The 22,571-nt window shown below is 37.1% G+C and overlaps 1 protein-coding gene and 1 long non-coding RNA gene across 3 annotated transcripts in view; one reads left to right on the forward strand and one right to left on the reverse strand.

The window, feature by feature from the left end:
• LOC122281265 (disease resistance protein RPV1-like) overlaps positions 1–22,571 on the reverse strand; it is a 101,813-nt gene that overhangs the window by 68,701 nt on the left and 10,541 nt on the right. The window lies entirely within an intron of this gene.
• Positions 12,394–13,180, forward strand: LOC122281280. 2 transcript variants are annotated; one of them, XR_006230191.1, is made up of 3 exons: positions 12,394–12,499; positions 12,679–12,782; positions 12,906–13,180. It is a non-coding gene; the product is annotated as an uncharacterized LOC122281280 (long non-coding RNA). The 2 variants fall into 2 exon arrangements; XR_006230190.1 differs by having other exon boundaries at positions 12,679–13,180.

The raw sequence follows: 22,571 nt of genomic DNA on the forward strand, positions 1-22,571 counted from the left end.
AAAATATTGCATTAAACTAAAACCTAAGATAAATTCAATCTCATCCCACAACCCAAGTTTCAAAAATTAGCTACACATGATAATTCTAACAACAAAGATTAATTTAAGTAAAGCCATAACAAAAGCTGAGAGAGAAAGAAACCCAAAATGGAAATAAACACCAAGCTGAAACTAAACAAGAAGCTGCCTCTCGTTCCGCAACAATCCAGAAGAAAAAAAAAAGAAATTACTAAGAACTAAGAAATAAAACTAGAAACCGAACAAGAAAAGGCTAAGAACGTAAAGTAAAAAAAAGAAAAAGACCAGCCGAAAGCAAAAAAATAAAACTAAGAACTAACTACTGAGAACAAAAAAAAGGAAGTGGAAATTAATGAAAGAAGTCGTCCAGGTCTAAACGAAATGAAAGCTACTCCTTCAAGAAATAAAAACTTTGCTCATGTGTCCGTCTAACACGAAAAGGAAAAGAAATAAAATTCAAACCAGCTGCTGAGCCTACCTCCTAAACGAAAGTAAGAAAATGAATAAAAACAAAAACTGCCGCCTCCAGCTACAAGAAAACAAGAATTAAAACTAAACTCTACCCTACTGCTACGCCGAAAAGAAAAGAGAGAAATAAAATTCTCAAACTGCCTAGCGTCTAAATGAAAAGGTAAAAGCCAAAGCTATCCCATCTGCTGCTGCTTCCAGCTAAATAAATAGCTAATCTTCTGTTGCTGCTTTCCGTCCAGCTGTCTTCCATCTCTCAGCTTAATTGACAAATTCGGTGGAATCACATGCCAAAAGCCGTCTGTCTATGCATGATCCAATGTGATCTCCTGCTGTCCAGCTTTCCAAAAAAGAAAGAGAAATAAAAAGCTCTGCTGCTGCACGTTCAACTATCCAAAAAAAGACAGAAGAATTATTCTGTTGCTGCAATGTGATATGCTCCAGCTAAATCCAGCATGCCGAGTGTGTGCTGTCTGTCCGTGTGCCCCTTGTGTTCCCTTCATTTATTTCTTTCACTTGCTTTTTGAATTAAATCATTCTCAGGTTGAACGTGGATTTCAGTAGTTTGAAAATGCTTAGATCCACTAAGGATGCTTGCCTCCATCTTATATCTTCATAGATTTTTTTTTCCAACTATGTAGGCAATGGCTTTACTCCTGAACACTGACCAAGATTCAAAGTTTTACGTAAGCATTAGTCGGCCCCACATCAAAATGCATGCATCTATGTTTAATTAGGGGTAATATCTTATTTCACATGTCAAATAAAGTTAAGTCACATTATCTAATTAATACTCTTATTTTAACTCATAAAGCACTTTTAACTCAAGATATTTAAGAGTATTAATACCACATAATTGACCATTTATCACACCCCCCAACTAACTTTTTGCTAGACTCTAGCAAATAAAGCGAATGAATTCATGCAAAAGCAAAATTACCAACTTCAATTTGAGAAAATCCGAGAATCACATGCCATGAAATAGACTTGTTGAGTTTAAGAACACTGGAAATAGATTAATATGAATTTTGTATCAACTGGGATATTTATACACCATTTAGTAATCAACTAAGGGAATTATATGTAATAAAGCTTACTTCTTCAAGTGCATGGGAATGAGGTTAAAATTCCAAGATTGACTACCAAGAGGCATTAACAGTTTCAATCACAGCAGTTAATCTGAGATAACCATAGGTCTTACTCTAAGTCAAAACCATTGTAGTTGTGGCTTTCACGCTATTACACTTTAAAAGGCACCTACTTTCCTATTTAGTAAGGACCCCAATAATAGGCAGCTTTTTCCAATACACAAATATAAAGCATGTTTTTTTTTTGGAAGCATATCCTAGTGGGAGAATCAAGCCTATGAATATGCGCCTACCCACACTTTCACAAGTCCGCCCTTACCACTAGTCTACCTAAATGGTTTTTTTTTTTCTTTTTTTTGATCACTGGCTTGTCCCTTTTCTAATTTGATTCATTCCAAATTTCTTCCTAAGCCATTAGGATATGGTTCATTAGAGTCCCAAACAACCGAAGTGTAAATCAACAAACAATGACCCAATGTAGTCTTTCTAGGCATTCTGGGCATGTGTTGTGTGTGTTGTAGTAAAACTTTTAACATCTTTCCCTTGGTTTAACAACTAAATAAAATGGATAAGTCCCTCTTTTGACATATACTCATATTTGCACTACATTCCACATGTTCCATGACCTTAACAAATCATTTTTCAGTTCATTTTCCAGAATGTAAAATTCAAAAATGAGGGATTTAATCTGCTTTCAACTCATTACTAACACTCCCCCAAAGTGGACCAACAAAAGTGTAAGGCATGCAAACAGAAAAATAAATTCTCTTCCACCCTCCAACTAGATTGTAGCATTGTCCTCAATGGTGCAAGAGAAACGAAAGAATTTACACAAAGAGAGCAGTGAAGGAGCAAAACAGCTATAAGAAGAGCCAAATAGGAAAAGAAAAAAAAAATGAAGGCAAAAGGAAGAGGAATTATTTGGGTAGTTTCGAAAAGAATGCAGCCAAAATAAAAATAAAAATTGAAGAGCAAAAGAAAACAATGAAAAGAAATGGATAGATCAAGAACCATCAATTAGGATCAAGCAAATGTAGAGTAGATTCCTCAGGTGCAAAGTTAGAAATAAAAGACTTGAACCTTTGACCATTAAGATTCCTCAGGTGCAAAGTTAGAAATAAAAGGCTTGAGCCTTTGACCATTAACCTTAAAAGCATTTCCATTTTGAGGATTGACAATCTCAATAGCACCATGAGGGAAAACTGTTTTAACCAAATAGGAGCCACTCCATCGGGATCTTAACTTGTCAGGGAACAAATGAAGTCGAGAATTATAGAGTAAAACCTGTTGATTAGGCTCAAATGATTTTCTTTGAATATGCTTATCATGGAAAGACTTCATGCGTTCCTTGGACAGCTTAGAATTATCATAAGCATCCCTCATAAGTTCCTCTAACTCAGAAAGATGTAATTTCCTCAAAGATCCAGCTTGATCAAGATCAAAATTAAACTTTTTGATGGCCCAAAATGCACTGTGTTCAAACTCAACAGAGAGGTGACAAGCCTTACCATAGATTAACCGATAATGAGGCATACCCAAAATAGTTTTATATGCAGTCCTATATGCCCATAATACATCGGTTAATTTCAAAGACCAATCATTTCGATTAGGACTCACAGTTTTTTCCAAAATGGTCTTAATTTCCCTATTAGCAAGTTCAACTTGGCCATTCGTTTGGGGATGATATGGGGTAGAAACTTTGTGGTGAATGCCATACTTATGCAAGAGGACAACAAAAGGCTTGTTGCAAAAATGGGTGCCGTTATCACTTATGATGACCTTAGGCATGCCAAATCTAGCAAAAATATTTTCCTTCAAAAATTTAAGCACCACCTTATGGTAATTTGTTTTACAAGGTAAGGCTTCGACCCATTTTGAAACATAATCAATGGTCACTAAGATGTACAAATAACCAAAAGAAGAAGGAAAAGACCCCATAAAATCAATTCCCCAACAATCAAAACTCTCAATGACCAAAATGGGTTGTAAAGGCATCATGTTCCTTTTAGTGACAGCACCTAATTTCTGACATGACTCACAAGTTTTGCAGAAACTATATGCATCTTTAAACATATGAGGCCAATAAAAACCACTTTGTAAAATATTTGCAACTGTCTTATGTGCAGAAAAATGACCCCCACACGCCTCACTATGGTAAAAAGAAAGGACAGCTTGCATCTCATGGTCAGGTAAACATTTTCTAATGATTTGATCAGGACAGTATTTAAACAAATAGGGATCATCATAAAAGACCGATCTCACCTCATGCATGAATTTCCGTATATCTTGAGCGCTCCAATGAGGTGGGGTTTGTCCTGTCACCAAGAAATTAACTATATCAGCGAACTAAGGCAAATTTTCAACTAACATGAGATGTTAATCATGAAAAGAATCAAGAACAGGTGTCGGTTGTTCAGTTTCAGCAACTGTGAGCCTAGACAAATGGTCAGCTACCACATTCTCTACTCTTTTCTTGTTCTTGATGATAATATTGAACTCCTGGAGTAAAAGTATCAATCTAATCAACCGTGGTTTTGCATATTTCTTTGTCAATAAATACTTGAGAGCTACATGGTCAGTAAAGATGACTATAGGAGAACCAATAATATATGCACGAAACTTCTCTAAAGCAAATACCACAGCAAGTAATTCTTTTTTAGTAGTAGAATAATTTTTTTGAGCAAAATTCAAAGTTTTACTTGCATAGTAAATGACATAAGGAAGTTTGTTCCTACGCTGTCCAAAAACAGCTCGTATAGCAAAATCACTTGCATCACACATGATTTCAAAACAAAGTGACCAATCAGGAGGTTGAAGAATAGGAGCAGTGGTTAGTAAAGTTTTAAGCCGACAAAAAAGCTTCTTGACACTCGGGTGTCCAATCAAATTTTACATCATTCATCAATAGCTTACATAGAGGCTTAGAAGTAGAGCTAAAGTCATTGATAAATCTCCTATAAAAACCCGCATGCCCAAGAAAAAATCTAATGTCTTTTATTGACTTAGGTGTAGGAAGTTTAGAAATCAACTCAATTTTTGCTCTATCTACTTCAATTCTCATAGATGAAACAATATGTTCCAGAACAATGCCATGTTGTACCATGAAATGACACTTCTCCCAATTAAGTAGCAATTGCTTCTCTTCACACCTGGCCAAAACAGCTTGTAAATTGGTTAAACAACTCTCAAATGAATTACCAAATACAGAAAAATCATCCATAAACACTTCTAAGATATTCTCAATCATGTCACTAAAAATACCAAGCATGCATCTTTGAAAAGTTGCTGGTGCATTGCATAAATCAAAAGACATTCTCCTAAAAGCAAAAGTACAAAAAGGATAAGTAAATGTGGTCTTTTCTTGATCCTCTGGTACTATTTCTAATTGATAGTAACCGGAGAACCATCTAAGAAACAATAAAAAGTATGTCCAGCAACTTTTTCTAACACTTGATTAAGAAAAGGTAAAGGAAAATGATCTTTCCTAGTGGCGGCATTCAACTTCTATAATCTATACACATGTGCCAACCAGTAGGAATCCTAGTAGGAATCAATTCATTTTGTTCATTTTTAACAATGGTAAGCCCAGATTTTTTTGAAACTACATGAATGAGACTTACATACTTGCTATCCGAGATGGGGTAAATGATACCCACATCAAGCAATTTCAGCACCTCATCTTTAACCACTTCCTTCATTGTGGGATTCAACCTTCTTTGCATTTCTCTAGAAGGCTTTGCATCACCTTCTAAATAAATCCTATGGGTACACTCCAAAGGATTTATACCTTTTATATCAACCATTGTCCACCCAATAGACTTTTTATGCTTCTTAAGGACATCTAGCAATTTATCTTCTTGTTCACTAGTTAAGTGAGAAGAAATTACCACAGGGAAGGTGCTTTGTGGTCCTAAGAAAGCATACTTCAACTCCAATGGAAGAGGTTTGAAGTCTAAAGTTGGGGATTGCTCATTCGAAGGCTTGAAAGTTGATGTCAGTGGTGGAAGTTGTACAAATTTTGGCCTCCATGGTGGTGTAACTTGCTGACCTATTGAGAAAACAAAATATGAGTCATTAACATTATCAAATATTTTTAAATCTTCTTCAAATTCCTCTAAAGAATCAATAAGTTGAAAGTAATGTGCAGAATTTTCATCAATGAAATTTTCCAGCAAACTCACTTCATGAACTTCCTCAACTTCTTGAGTTTGCTTGCAAAGATTGAAAATATTTAGCTCCAAAGTCATATTTCCAAAACTCAACTTTAAAACTCCACTTCTACAATTTATGAGTGCATTAGAAGTAGCCAAGAAGGGTCTTCCTAAGATAACAGGTGCTTGGAAAGTAGAATGAGTAGTCAATTGCATGTCGAGTACGACAAAGTCTACCAGATAGTAGAATTTGTCTACTTGAACCAAAACATCTTCCACAAAACATCTAGGAATCTTAATAGACCTATCAGCCAACTGCAATGTGATAGAAGTAGATTTCAACTCACCCAATCCAACCTGAACATAAACATTATAAGGCAATAAGTTCACACTTGAACCTAAGTCTAATAATGCTTGGCCTATTTTTGAGCTCCCTATCATGCAAGCTATGGTAGGGGATCCTGGGTCCTTGTATTTGGGAGGAGTGTTGATTTGGATAATAGCACTAACATGCTCAGTAAGAAAAGCTTTCTTTTACACATTCAATTTTCTTTTTATGGTGCATAAATCCTTTAAAAATTTAGCATAGGTAGGAATCTGTTGAATAGCATCTAACAATGGTATATTAATCCTAACTTGCTTAAAAATTTCAAGAATTTCAGCGTGATGCTTATCTTTGTGCAAATGGGCTAACTTTTTAGGAAAATGTGCAAGTGTAGTGCTTGGAACACTTTCAGATTCCAAAGGATCATGTGCCTCATTTTCAGAAGGAGGTTTAGAAGTGTTACCATTATTTTCTACCTCTTGAGCTGGAATGCCAATCACCTTACCACTTCTCAAGGTTGTAATAGCCTTGACTTGCTTGGCATTTGAATCTCCTGCCACACTTTTAAATTGCTGGTTTTGGCCTTGGGGATTAGGCTGAGATTGTGCAGGGAACTTCCCTTTCTCTTGAGCACTCATGGTTGTAGTCAACCTTGTGACTAACTCTCGAATCTCAGCAATGGCATGTGAATTTTGACTGTTGATAGCAGCTTGGCTTTGCATGAATTGCTAAAAATTGGTGGACAACTGCTGGAAGTTGGTAGATAATTGCTGGAAATTGTCTTCAAGGTTCTTTTTCTGAGCTGGGACCATGTCACTACAAAAAAAGACACAATTGGCGGCGTTTATATGCGCGGCGTTTGTTTATGCGCCGGTAGATATTTAAATTTACCGGCGCTTACTATTTCCGCCGGTAAATTATTGAGATTCCCGGCGTTTAAATTGTTACGCCAGTAATAATATATAGCTTTGGCGGCGTTTATAATATCGCCGCCAATATAGTAATTATGTGTCGGGAAATTAATAATTTCCCGACATTTATATTGTTACGCCGGTAATAATATAGGTTTTTTGTGGTGTTTAAATAAACGCCATTAATCTATTGGTTATACGTCGTTATATTAACCGTGGTTTTTGGCATTTATAATATTACGCCAGTGATAATATATAGCATCAGCGGAATTTCACAAAACGCCGATAATTGATAAAGTTTACGCTGGTAAAGTGTTGAATTTTTCGGCGTTTATATCGTTTGAACAAATGCCGGCCATTGATTAATTTTACGCCGGTACATAAGTCGTTTTTCAGCATTTATATAATTAGGACGATAATAATTATATAGCATTGGCAGCGTTTACAAAATATCAAAAATTGATCAATGAAACGTCGGTAATTGATAAATGCGCCGACGTATATATTGTTATGCTGGTAATAATATATAGCGTCAGCGGTGAAGGCTATTATAAATTTATTGGTAGTAAAATAAATAATAAAAATAATAAAAAAAACTTATTTAAATGATACAAAAATACCCCCAAAATTTTAGTTAAATTTCTAGGATGCCCTACCGATAAATAAGAAGATTTGCCGATGTTTATAAAATCACCGCTAATTTATTAATTATTTGTTAGTCTTTTTAAATATATATATATATATATATGTATATGTTAGAACATTCTCATTGGAATAGCTAAAGCCAAAGCCAAACACAAATTTTAGCTAATATGAGAAGAATTTAGTTTTGGCTATTCCATTACATCAAATCCCCACATTAGATTATCTATTTATTGATTATATAATAAAATAATATAAAAAAATTAAATTTAACTATTTCATTCACATCAAATCTCTACGTTGAATTATCTATTTATTCATTATATAATAATAAAATCATATTAATTTAATTTTTAATTTATTTTATTTTATTATTGTACCAATCATATGTTAATTAATAATTAAATTCTAATTAAATTATCAATTAAACAATTATATTTTCAATAGTTATTTAATGCTAATAACCATAATAGTCTAATTAAACACTTAAAATTCTATATAAATTTACTGTCATTTTGGTTGGAGTAGTTGTTTGAGATTGAAAAGGTTAAATTCAAGCAACTATTGACAAAAACCATATGCTGGACAGAAACTTGGACAAAAATCAACATAGCTCTATACAAATATGAGAGGAATTTTCATCGAAGATAGCTCTATACATGAGAGAAAGTTGGACATAAACTCACAAAGCACATCCATCCCAATACTTCACACTTAATCCCGTTACCTCACACTATTTACAATCACATTACAACTACACAGTAGTGCCCCAATTCAACTACATCGCCACATTGCAACCCCTCCGTTCATAGATCACAACACAACACATTTCCCAATATTCCATTTCAGCTTCACAAACATAGCAATTCTTGTGATAAAGAGAGAGAGATTTATACACAAAATTATGAGGCTGAATTGCTGCTGCTGCTTGCTAGTTCTTCACGGTGGTCAGCTTAGGGCTGTGAAACAGGGGGTAAAGAACTCAGGGGGAAAGGGGGATCCAATGAATGGCTGGTTTGTTTGGGATAGGCAGCGGATGACTTGGTTTTTCTTGCTGTCCGTGGTGGTTCTCGGTGGTTGATGGCTGGTCACAGGGCTTTTGAAGGAAACAAGGATGTTGTGTGGGGTGGAAGACTCCGGTTGTGTGATGGGGAATCGTGGTGCTGGATGGCCGTGTATGGCGAGGCAGAGAGATCGTTGGCCTTGTAGTGTGGCGATGTACGATGGAGAGAGAGAGGGAGGGAGTGTGTGCTGGAGGCCGATAAAGGGAAGAGAGAGAGGAAAGGCCTCGGTGGCTGGGGCACGAGACTGACCCCGGGTGGCCATGGGTGGTGTTGGCTGAGATCCCCACACCTTGACGTGGCAGTTCACGGCTGCGCGGGAAGGCGAGGGCCATGCGTTGAGAAAACAGAGGAGGAGAGGGAGAGACAAGGGGGGCTGGCGTTCGTTGGATGGAGGTGACGCTCAACCTGGGGGAGGCTCATGGCGGCTCGGCGCCACGATTTGGGCTAAGTTGCGGTAGCGACGGGAGCCCGAGGGAGAGGAAGGGGCTACGGGGAGAGGGAGAGACGGCATGGGCTTCGGGAAGAGAGATCCGCGGAGGGGGAAGGGATCAGAGGGTCGCCGGTGAGGCCGTGAGAGTGGGTCTACGACGGCGCTGCCGTGGGGGAAAGGGAATCGGGGAAGAGGGGGGCAACGACTAGGCATGGGAGAAGAGAGAGGGAAGGGAGGAAAGTGAAAGGCATCTAGGGTTTTAATCTAGGCCTTTCATCCTAAGGTTTCTAACGTGATTTATGGTAGAGATTTAAACACTTAAAAATAAATAAATTAAATAATAGATAAATGAAATAGAATGCAAAGGGATTAAATTAAAAATCAAACTTTGTTTTATAAAATCACAAAATAATATATTTCATCATAAAATATAACAATGGAGTTCACTAAATATTTTTTAGGAGAATTAAATCTATCTAAATAAATAGAATTTTTAACATAAAATAAAATAATAAATATCACATAATATTCTTAAAGAAATAAAATCATTTAAATAAAAATAATTTTCTGATTATATTATTTTCGGGCTTCACAATATAAAAAAAAAAATTAACTTGAAAATATGGGCTTGGTTCAAAAATACCAAAAATACCCATCTTTAAAATAATTTTAGACATTTAAAATATTTCAAAAACTTTAAAATAGTGGGCTTCATTTAAATTTTCTAATTGTTATTTGTATTTGGTGATTTTGTTGCATCTAGAAGGTGAATTACTTGTAGCCCGGTAGCAAATTTTTTTGAGTGAGAGCAATTATTACTTTAAAGATAGTATTCTATATGCCTAAGAGTTGCATTAATTTTTTTAGATTATCATATCCACTTAATTTCTTCAATAATTTTAAGGTGATAATCGCATGAGATCAAAATCTAATATGGCAATCACAATAGATATAAGTGTAAACTATAGAAGAAACATGCTCTTTTATTGTAAAAGAGTAGACCTTACAGGAAGGCATACCATGAAAGCTGGTGCTGTCTCTTGGCAGCCAAATTTGAAAGCAGAGATATATTCTTGAGGCTTCTAATTGGCTCAATTGAATTATTTTTCTCAATAAAACAAAAGAAAATGATGCGATTGAAGATACAACCCTCAATAAATAAAAAATAAAATAAAAAAACTGGCAAGAAGATTGTATATCCAAGGTAAAAATTGCTAATTGGGCCACTGCTAGTCAAGCTAGTTAGCATTCGATACTAACTAATTCTATGTAAGAAGGTATATCTAATATGGAGTTTGATAAAATGCCGAATGAATTAATTGAGTTATAGAACTTAGTGAACACCTTTATGCATGCACATGTTAACACTCACATATTTTTGGTTGATGTCAATCGAATTTGTTTTGAACTTTTTGAACCAACCCTCGTTTGAATTTATATGTAGGCTTCAGGAAAAAATTAATTAGATGATGAAGAGCGCAAGAAAGATGAAGAAGCCGAAGAAGAATATGAAGAAGAGGAAGAAAATGAGGATTGAGTTATATTTTAAATCAAATAAAAGTATAAAATATTAATATAATATACTATTATGACCTTAACTACATTGTTAAAGCTATTGGAGATGCTATTGACATGTTATCTTTTAATCTTGTTCATCAGATATTATTATTATTTTTAAAATCCAGCGAAGTAATGTTTTGTATTTAGTTATTATCATTAAATTATATTTTAAACCAAATAAAAGTATAAAATTTTAGAAGTAAATGTGCTCAATTATATTGTTTAAAATTATTATTTTATTAAAATATCTTGTGTGTATAAATAATATGTTAATAATAAAATGGTTAAAATTGTTAAAAGCAAATGCAGGTTGACAATTTCAACTTTGGCGGCTCTTCATGCCCTCACTCCCTCTCAAAATTTCAAACAAAGTTAAAATCCCCTCTTGTGCCCGCGCTGGTGCGTATACGCACCTCATAAACTCTTTTGTTCACCAGCACTCCATTCTCTCTCTCTCTCTCTCTCTCTCTCTCTCTCTCTCTCTCTCTCTCTCTCTCTCTCTCTCTCTCTCTCATCGCCTTCTTTTCGTCACCATTTTCTTCTTCAACCCGTTGCTTTCCATCCCTTCTCTGTCTCCATTCCCTTTCCGTCAAGAGTAAAAGAGTAAAGAGCTTCGTCTTGCACTTCTCTTCCACAGTGCAAGAACAAGCTCTCGATTCTGTTTCAGCCCAAAGTAAAGAATCCGAGACAGTGGTCGAAGAGTTTTCCCAAAACAGATTGATTGCCTAGAACATATCTTGGAATTGTACCTTTGAAGACATTCGCGCTTTTTTTGAGAAGCACGAGACCATGCTAGATGTGGAGGTTTTCTTTTTCTTTATTTTAGCAATATTGTATCTGTTGTCTCAGATGGGTTATGGTTTTTGTTTGTTTTCCTGATCTGGGTTTGTGGTGTTTTTCTGTGGTGGTGAAGCTTTCTATGCATAACAAGATCAGAAATAGAGGTTTGGCGTTTGTCACCATGGATTCACCTGAGGAGGCTCTTACGGCTCTCAATAATCTCGAATCGTATGTAAGCATGCTATTTTTTTAGTTTTAGTTTTTTTTTTTTTCATATACCTCTAGGTTTTCGATTAGTCGGGTTGCTGAGATAAGAGTATTCCGGGAAAGAAAGCAATTAGAATAGTTAGTTTCAAATTCTTGCATCATTCGGTACACCTAAGAAAAATTGGAAGACTAGTCTGTATCAAGTGTTTGTAACAATTTAACTCATTGATAATGGTGGCCGTCTGTTTTTGTTTGTGCCTTTTATGGTGGCTCATTCATGCCTGTATGTGTGTGTTTGTTTATAAAGTTTGTTTTTGCTAGTTTTTCCATATCAGGATCTTATTATTAAAAACATTGGATCGGATTCAATTGTTTCTGATGAAGCTCTTCTTGCTTTCCAAAGGAAGGTAATTTGGCTGTGCTGAATCCTTTGCATTTATGAGTTCTGAATATGGTTGGGGGCATGTATATTATGCCTAGATTCCATTCTATCTGAATTTTTTAAAGCTATTCCTAGTTAAGAGCTTCTGAGAATTTTCCCTGCAAACGTTTATGGGAAGACCACTTCGGGTGGCATGGAGTAAACAATTTGTTAAACTACGAGTAGAGGAGAATGTAAAGTTTGAAGACACATCAATTGAGTCAACCTCTAGTGCGGAGCAAGCAGATGCTGCTGATGAGAATTGAAAGTGAATTTTCAGGACAGTGAATCTGTTTCATTTCTTCAATTTTTGATTTAGTTGGTAAAGCTTCTTAGTTGGATTTGCAACTGATGTGGATGCTGTGGTTTACCTGATGCTGGTCAATGATGTCATTCATGGACTTTATCCCGAGGCTGTTAGCATTGGTGAAGATGTATGTCATCCAACTGGAATCAAATTAAGCATCTTTATGTTTTCTAAGTCATATTCTGATACTGTAGAATGTTGATAGCAAATTTAGTAGTTTTAGTTATATTTAACTAATAATATCTGTTACAGGGTTCGTATTGTTTATTTCTAAATATTATTGCATAAGGGTGTAAATTTCTACAGGTCAGTGGAATGCCAGCATTCTATATTCCTGTCCAAGACGGTGGCGTGGGCTTTGATTACCGGCTTCACATGGCAATTGCTGATAAATGGATTGAGCTTCTCAAGTAAGTTACTGAGAAGATACCACTGGACTTCCTTGAAACTAGAAATCTTCTGCATATACTTGTCACTTTTTGAAGATTGCAATTGTAGATATTACATTATGAGGAGAATTTCTTTGTGCGTAGTTATTAAATCATGGAAAAAGAAATGCTGAAGGGAAGAAAAAGTAAGAACAACAAAACATGGTAGACACGCTACCACTGTGAAGCATGGAGTCAGAAGCGGAACTTGTCTATAAATGTAAAAAGTCCCGAAGAAAAAGACAATGTGGTGGTCTTATTGTTCATATGTAGTTTTACTAGCAAATATATCATTGTCTGAGACAGCCACGAATTTATAAGGTATCCTCTACCTCGTGGAGTATATTTCACTATCTCTATATATGACTTATGCTTCTTAAGATTGGCCCTAGTTCTAACTTTTATATATATGCCAGAATTGACTTATGTTCTATCTAAAAGTAGTCTTTTATTATTAAATTGAAAGAATTACATGATTCGATCATTTTTGCATGTATCTACTGTGCGTTAAGGATATATCAGAGAGGTGTTGTAGAAGTATCCAGTCATAAAGAAACTTTTTAACAGTGACAGGGCCAAAGTAAAACACCTATTGATTTGGATAAGGGTTTCTCTCAAGAGCTCTTCATTTCTGATTGTTGGGTAGAAGAATAATTGAAAAATTGTTTGTTGGATAATTAGGTTGAGAAAAAAAATTAGTTGGGAAACAATGACTTAAGTATAAATTAAATTATTAATTAACATATAGTTAGTGTAGTTGCAAAAAATGAAAAAAGAAATATTATTATTAAAAAATATTATATTATTATTTTGATGAATTAAATGGGTAATCCAATGTGGGGTTATGTATATGGAGATTTTGAATTTATGGAAAACATGTATTTTTCATCAAATTTTGAAGATGACTTTGATGAATCTGATATTAGTGCTCTTAGAACCATTAACATGATATATATTAGCTTCATTCCCAATCGCATTTGCTACTTCATCTATTATTCATTTAACGTATATTACTCTCTTTATTAATCTAGTATAACTTTTCTAATCTTTTCCAGGTTCAATGACTGCATAACAATTTCAAAGAACTATTGGATAAATGTGAAGAACTACCCATGAAAGAAATGGTTCTACAGCTAATGACAAGCACAATGTGAAAAAAAAAGAATTATCCATGTAGAACTTTTATGTGATTTGATTTGTAATTTTTTTTATTATATGAATAATTATCCATTATATCATATTTATTATTAATTTATATATTATATATTTTTTTATTGTGGTATATCATATTATTTGTGCGTTTTAAACGTCATTAATTAATGCAATGTGTCGGAAACGTATTCGTAGCAGCGTTTAAATTATTGTTGTTAATTTAAAAAATGTGTTGGCAACAAACGTATTCGTAGCGGTGTTTAGCGGCATTTAAATAAATGTTGCCAAATTATATGATGAGCCGACAGTGTACTAGTGGCGTCGTTTAGATAATCACAGTTAAATTAGGCTATTGGTGGGTTTAGATAAATGTCATTAAATTATTCAATGTGCCGCTGTCAATGTACTATTAGTGGCATTTAAATAAATGCCATTAATTTATATGATGCGTTGGCAACGTAATGGGGCGGCGTTTAAATAAATGTCGTTAATAAATTTGCCAAATTATTAGTAGCGGCATTTATCGTAACGCTGCTATTTTAAAAAGTGGTGGCGGTCATATAAACGCCGTTAACAAATTCAATGTGCTGCCGCCAATGTACTATTAGTGGCATTTAAATAAATGCCGCCAAAGTTGTATGATGCATCGGTAACGTAGTAGCAGCGGCGTTTATGGTAATGCCTCTAGTATATGCTAGGGATGACAACGATAAATTGGCGCTGTTAATGTAGGTATTGTGGTGGCGTTACAAGAAATGCCGCTCAATTGAAACAAACGCCACTAATGAGATTTACAAATACCGGCGTTTGCGCAAACGCCGGAATAATGAAAATAGCGACCCTCCACTACCGGCGGACGGTTACGCCGTTAGAAAAACGCCGCGAATTAATTAACGGCTTCTTTTGGGATAGTTGCCGGCGTATAACCAACGCCGCCAATTTAGCATTTTTTTGTAGTGTGTGGTTGGCATATTGAGATGGTCTTGAACCTCCTAGGGTAGTGTATGGTGTAAATTGTGAAGGACCAGCTATGTTGGGTGCAGGTAAAGCAGCTTGTTCACCCCTCCAACTAAAATTAGGGTGATTTCTCCATCCCGAATTGTAAGTGTTGGAATAAGGACCTGAAAAAGATTTAGCAACCATATTAACAGCATTAGATTAATCTAAGAGAACTTCTTTAAAGGCAGGAATGGTCGAGCAATCATTAGTTAAATGCCCTTGGTCCTCACAAATATTACAGCTCAAGGTAATCTGAGGTACAACTTGTATTTCATTCACTTTCTTCAATTTTATGGTTTCTAATTTCTTAGAAATCATAGCCAACCTAGCATTCAAATCATCTATTTCCCTCAGATTATATTTCCCACCCCCTAAAATTTGCCTTGAACTTTCCGACCTATCATGAACATCAGATGTATCCCATGATTGTGCATTTTCAGCCAGATAATCAAAATATTCAAAAGCTTCCTCAGGTTCTTTGTTAAAAAACTCTCCATTACACATGGTTTTCACAAATTGTCTCATTTTTTGTTGCATCCCCTCATAGAAAAAACTAATGACCCTCCAATTCTCATATCCATGATGAGGACATGCATTTAAAAGGTTTTTGAATCGTTCTCAATAATGATAAAATGTTTCCACATCCTTTTGGCAAAAATTCATGATTTGTCTTTTCAAAGCATTGATTCTATGCATGGGAAAAAATTTCTTTAAAAACTCAGTTTGCATTTCTTGCCAAGTCCCAATGGATCTTGGTCTTAAAGAATTCAACCTTGTCTTAGCCTTGTCTTTTAAAGAAAATGGAAACAGTTTCAATCTTATGATCTCATCAGTGCATGTTCTATCCATGAATGTGGAGCACACTTCTTCAAACTCTTTGATATGCAAATAGGGGTTTTCAGATTCCATACCATGAAAGTGTGGTAATAATGGAATCATCCCGGCTTTGGAATTAAAAGCATTTGCATTAATAGGTAAAATGATGCAAGAAGGTGTGCTAGTCCTAACAGGCTGAAGATATTCTCTAAGTGTTCTGTTGGGATTTTCCATCTCCCTATTATTGTGTTCTTCTTCTTCAACCATGTTACTATGAGTGTCAAATGATGATTCAAATACTGAATTAAGAGAAACAGATGATGCACTCGATGATGAGGTCGATGATTTAGTCCTAGCAAGTCTATGTGTGCTATCTCTAGCCCAACCATACATGCAACTTCAGCACAAAACAAGATAAAAGTAAATAAGTAAAATGAGAGGTAAAGATATCACCCAGGCTGTGAAGAGGTTCACAGCTTCAAAAACGTCATTTCAAGAAAAAAAAAAAAGAATGCTTTGACAAACACCTGTTTTCCCCGGCAAAGGTGCCAAAAACTTGACTCGGTCTCGAATGTGCTTCCAAGTGTAGAAGTGTCAAGTTGTATCAAGGATAAGTTCAGGATCGTATTCCATAGGGACAAAGGGTTATCAAAACGTATACGAGATTTTTGAGTAACAAATGTGTCGATTATGAGAAATGAAAATAAAATTAAAATGCAATGCAAAAAAAATCGAAGTTGAAATTTTAGTTTCTAATCAAAAAGGCAAATTAACAAACACTTGGGTTGGGTATGAGACTCTCTTTATTTCATATTCTAGATAATTTTCCGGATTAACAACCCAATCAAGGTATTGATAAACGGAAGATAAAAATATTAAGCTCAAGTTTTTGCAATATTGTCCTAAGGGATTTTCTACTTTACTAGCCGAACACACATTAACAAACAACTGAGAGAAGCCTTGATAATTTTTTAGCTTTTGTTGTGCCTTACGTCAACAACAAATCAAGAGCAAGAGCCGCAATCTATTTTCAATTTAAATCCAACTAGTAACTTAGTGAAATCAACAGTTATCAACAAAATATTGCATTAAACTAGAACCTAAGATAAATTAAATCTCATCCCACAACCCAAGTTTCAAAAATTAGCTACACATGATAATTCTAATAACAAAGATTAATCTAAGTAAAGCCATAACAAAAGTTGAGAGAGAAAGAAACCCAAAATGGAAATAAACACCAAGCTGAAACTGAACAAGAAGCTGCCTCTCGTTCAGCAACAATCCAGAAGAAAAAAAAAATTACTAAGAAATAAGAAATAAAACTGGGAACCAAACAAGAAAAGGCTAAGAACGTAAAGTAAAAAAAAGAAAAAGACCAGCCGAAAGCAAAAAAATAAAACTAAGAACTAACTACTGAGAACAAGAAAAAGGAAGTGGAAATTAATGAAAGAAGCCGTCCAGGTCTAAACGAAATGAAAGCTACTCCTTCAAGAAATAAAAACTCTGCTCATGTGTCCGTCTAACACGAAAAGGAAAAGAAATAAAATTCAAACCAGCTGCTGTGCCTACCTCCTAAACGAAAGTAAGAAAATGAATAAAAACAAAAATTGCCGCCTCCAGCTACAAGAAAACAAGAATTAAAACTAAACTCTACCCTACTGCTACGCCAAAAAGAAAAGAGAGAAATAAAATTCTCAAATTGCCTAGCGTCTAAACGAAAAAGTAAAACCCAAAGCTATCACATCTGCTGCTGCTTCTAGCTAAATAAATAGCTAATCTCCTGCTGCTGCTTTCCGTCCAGCTGTCTTCCATCTCTCAGCTTAATTGACAAATTCAATGGAATCACATGCCAAAAGCCGACTATCTATGCGTGATCCCATGTGATCTCCTGCTGTCCAGCTATCCGAAAAAGAAAGAGAAATAAAAAGCTCTACTGCTGCACGTTCAACTATTCGAAAAAAGAAAGAAGAATTATTCTGCTACTGCAACGTGATATGCTCCAGCTAAATCCAGCATGCCGAGTGTGTGCTATCTGTCTGTGTGCCCCTTGTGTTCTCTTCATTTATTTCTTTCACTTGCTTTTTGAATTAAATCAGTCTCAGGTTGAACGTGGATTTCAGTAGTTTGAAAATGCTTAGATCCAATAAGGATGCTTGCCTCCATCTTATATCTTCATAGATTTTTTTTTTTCAACTGTGTAGGCAATGGCTTTACTCCTGAACACCGACCAAGATTCAAATATAAGTTTTACATAAGCATTAGTCGGCCCCACATCAAAATGCATGCATCTATGTTTAATTAGGGGTAATATCTTATTTCACATGTCAAATAAAGTTAAGTCACATTATCTAATTAATATTCTTATTTTAACTCATAAAGCACTTTTAACTCAAGATATTTAAGAGTATTAATACCACATAATTGACCATTTATCACCGGTAGAGCCACTTGTCTTGCCATTGACCTTCCTCTCTTCATGGACAATAGTTGGACTGATGGCACCTGGGAGTTTGGATGCATCCACATTCCCCACAGTGTTGGCACTGATGATAGCTCGATTGCTCACTTCTCTAGTATTCATAAGGTTGCCAAATGGGTTTGAAGCTTCCCCAGCTCGAAGGCCCGTCCCTCCCTTTATTCCAGGATTCAAATCACGCCCATTTGGGCTTTCAACTCGCTATGAGAATCTAGCTTCGCTAACGCTCAGCTAAGTCTTGAACCTTCGTGCTGACCGTTCGCTTTCTCAGTAGCAAAAGCGCTTCTCTTTGCCCCTTAAGTAGAAGGACAAGAAAGAGATTTTTGGTTTTATTGCTCCCGCTTCCTCACATCTGCGCTCGTCAAGCCAAATTTGCTTTTTGGGAGGTGAAACAGCGGTTGAAGCGAACATTTTGGAATGATAGCATCAAAGATATATTTATATATATATACACAGTCACGATTATCTCGGACTACGTTCCGAAAAAAGTGGCCTGCTTGAAAGAAAGGGCGGGCACTCTCGTGTTTCAACCCAACTATACCATTCATAGTTGTGAGGCACTGTGTACGTACAGCCTCTACGAGAAGCAAGTGAATGGGGCCGGTGCATGGCAAACGGAATGGTTCATCAAGCCATTTCTCGCCTCAAGCCCCTAAATAGGAAGATGGGTACTTTACAACCAGGGGGTAATTGCTTCGCACCTGACTGTGATAGCCCTCTTGATACCTTATTGGAGCTTTGTAACTAGTGGCCGCTTTCCCATCGCTAGAGCGTTTTCCCAGTGCGCGGAGCCCCAACGAGGAAGGTGTTAGTGCTTTATCATTGGGTCAATAATGCTAATCCCTCTTTTTGTGCTACTCCTACTCCTAGGGTGGGAAGAAGATAAGAAAACGAGAAGCATTCTCTTGGTTTCCCAACCTGTTGCTTCTAAAGGCTGCCCTCTCTCGGCTAGATGTTGGTCAAGCCTACTATGAGGATCCCGTATCCAGAAGTTCCTGATACGTATGCTATGCATACCATACATATCTTACCTGTGTTGTTCGTGAAGAGCAAAATTCTAGCTTGACTGGTGGGTAGCTTCCCTCGTCTGATAAGGTAGCTCTGGTAGTCTCGAGAAGCTGCTGCTGGGCCTTGTATAGGTCCAATAAGTGTCCCATTTCTAGGATAACTATCACTATAAAGAGTAGCGAGGTTTTTGAACAGAACTTCGATAGGCGAGAGGTGTAAGCACCGCGAGGTGTGAAGCGATCTCGTACTAAACGAAACTACTTTCACTTTCCATAACCAAAATGAAAGAAAGTCAACCTATTCGTGCAATTGCGGTCAGTCTCGCTACCTCTTTAGTTGTCGCCCCCTACTTGCTCATTCGCAATTACTACCATAAGAAAGTCGCCCCTATCTCTAAGGGGCACACCGATTTGATCCCAAGGCATTCAGTGATTGCTTGGATGGCTGTAAATAATGGCCTTTATACGGTGGATAAGGTAAGCATATTTCGCCTACTTGCGTACTCTCTTGCTCTCATAATGAGCCCATTGAGCATTTTTTTTTTTTTGGTTGTGAATTCGTGGAATGGATTGTGACTGCTCTTTTCGCTAGACTGGGTCTTAATAAGCATCCCTCCTCTTTGCCTATTGTTATTGGTTGCATAAAAAAGAGTTTTGCCTCGATCCTTCGGTTAGCTTGCCAAAGCAATCTCATTCTATTTCATATCCAACTCTGGCTTCCCGCTTCCTCTCCCTGCCGGTTGAGCTAGCTATCGCTTCCACTTCTCTATGTAATGGAACCCTATAGTACCTGGTCTGCCTCTCGCTCACGGTCCCTAGAACGCTCCAAGTCGAGAAAGGGTGGATCGCTCCGTCCTTGCTTGCGTCTCTGTCTCGTACTCTCTCGTCTGCCGTTCCTCTTCAGTTTTCTGTTGAGGTCTATCCTGTAGAGGTACTCAAATTGGATCAGTGATCGATTTCTAGGTTTCGTTGTAAACCTAATTGGTTACTTCCAATTACGTAAATCAATAGTTCAAACCGCACTCAAAGGTAGGGCATTTTTCATTTTTATAGGAACTTCTGTACCAGAAGCAATGGTATCTCCAATTATAGCCCCTCTGGGATGTCGCAGTTGCTCAAGTAAAGCTACGGCTCCTTGGTGGGAATGAAAAGGTGGTACCCCTATCACAATAAGGCAAGTTCAGTTGACGGACCACTTTTTCCCGTGGGAGGAATCATTTTTGTAGTAAAAAAGCTTATGCACATAGTTCGCTAGAAGCTAAGAGTCTTATAGCCCAAAAACAAACGGGAATAGCGGTTTTTGTAGTTCCTTAAGACCTTATTACTAATCTATTTATAGTCAAGCAAGCCTGGCTAACACACAAAAAAGCACCCGCCGGGCCTCTCTCTTTGTTTCGATGAAAGCCTCAATGCTCGCGTTCTACAGGGAACTCTTTTGACTATTTACCTTTAAAAGCTAGAAGCAAAGGGCGCAAACTCAAAAACTAGTCTAGTAAAGGGTGCTTGTGTTGTGGTTTTGAGTTCCTGGGCTTGTGTTCTAATAGTAACCACAAAAAGAAAGCGGGGAGCATTCTCTATCAAATAATGATGGAGGGGGTTCATGGTCCGTAGTTCTGTTTGCCGAGCCTGCTTCCCATTCATTCTTTTATAAGGATGCTCTTCGGCTGGTCAGTAGAGTAGTTGGCACACACTGGTCAATCCAGTATGTACGTCGCTTTCATTCCTAGCTGACCGGCACCGAAAGGCTGTTTAAGTTGCTGTTTACGGGCTTAACTCACTAGGAGAAGAAGTAAGGAAAGATTCCATCCTTGTCTAAAAGACGAAAAGATGGATGAGCCACTCTCTCCATCCGACTAAGCTTAGCCTTTACCTGGGCACCTTGCCTTCTTATATGCTTTGGTGCTAGCGTATATAAAGTAGTAGACCCCGGCTCCTTTTAGCTTTTTGTGGTATGGCTCTTATAACTCTTAGTAGCTGTTCTCTCCCAAGAACTGAGATAGCTTGATTATTGATAAGTCAAGGATGTGAGAACTACTAAATTGACAAATGAAGGAGGTTAAACGTACTGAACTGAAAGTTCAGCAAGGGGATCATACAAGACAAGGTTGAGAAAGCATATTTGAAGATGAAACCAAATCACTTGGTCCATCCGCCTCAGCCTCATACGACCACTCACTCAACCAATATGGTCACCCTGTCCTACATACGGTGTCCCTTAGCTCCTTCTCCACCCAAAAAGAGGTTGTTGAACACTGGTTTAACAAGTCCTTCCAAGACCAGTTCAAGAAGATGAACGCATCAGTTGATGTCGGCACTACTGATAACCGACTCATCCAGCAAGGGAGCTAACCAAATCCGTCTTAGAAAGGGTAAGCAGCTCCCTTCTAGAAAGGAAACAGTTCCGCTGGAGAAGGATCGAGAAAAGGAAAGCCAACCAGTAGCTCTGCCTCCAAGCGATCATGTTGCACCCCGAAGATCAGACCGGGGGCAAGCAGATCCCTAGAGTATATTGGAGAAGGTGGATGATAACGTCCTCACACATATAAAGAAAATCCCTTGTGTGTATGACGCACTACTTTTGTCCTCAGAACTGAGGGAAAGCCTCATCAAAGCCTTACAGTACAAGAGCCAATCGTGTAACGAGGTCGCTATGGTAGGCGCTGACCGTAAAATCAAAGAAGCCATGGTGGCAGGGGTGACGTTCTCCCAGAAGGACATGTTACTGAAGTCTTCGGATCATAATCGTCCCTTGTACTGCAAAGGCAAGATCCATACCTTGACAATGAATAGGGTCTTAGAAGGTGACGTTCGGTGACTTGCAGACGGACGCTTACTTTTTGGTTATTGATGCAGACATTTCGTACAAGGCTCTTCTGGGATGCTCTTGGCTTCATGAGAATGTAGTGGTGCCCTCTACTCTCCACCAGTGCTTCAAATACGTGATGGTCCACTTTTGTATATTGATTACAAAGCGCCAAGCGTTTGTACTTTGCGAAGAGTTCCCGGCACACTCCGAATGGTACTTCTCTTTCGAAATCTCGTCGAAGCTGTACAACTCTTCATTCCAAGGAGTATACTCATCGTAAACTTGGCCATAAATAGGAAGGCCGCTATTTGATTTAGATCCCACAAGGTTTTTTTCTTCAAATGTTGGGTATTCGTCACCCAGCTCTACTACTCACAAGCGCCCCTATAAATGTTTGCCTCCTTTTGGTAATACTCTTGCGCGGCTCGGACAGCACCATAAATGCCAACGTTATCCAAAGTCTCCCGATGATTATATAGATATAGAATCTACTTCGTCCATTCTGGGAGGCCGAG

The sequence above is a fragment of the Carya illinoinensis genome, chromosome 11 (assembly GCF_018687715.1).
Source record: "Carya illinoinensis cultivar Pawnee chromosome 11, C.illinoinensisPawnee_v1, whole genome shotgun sequence".
NCBI classification, from domain to species: domain Eukaryota; kingdom Viridiplantae; phylum Streptophyta; class Magnoliopsida; order Fagales; family Juglandaceae; genus Carya; species Carya illinoinensis.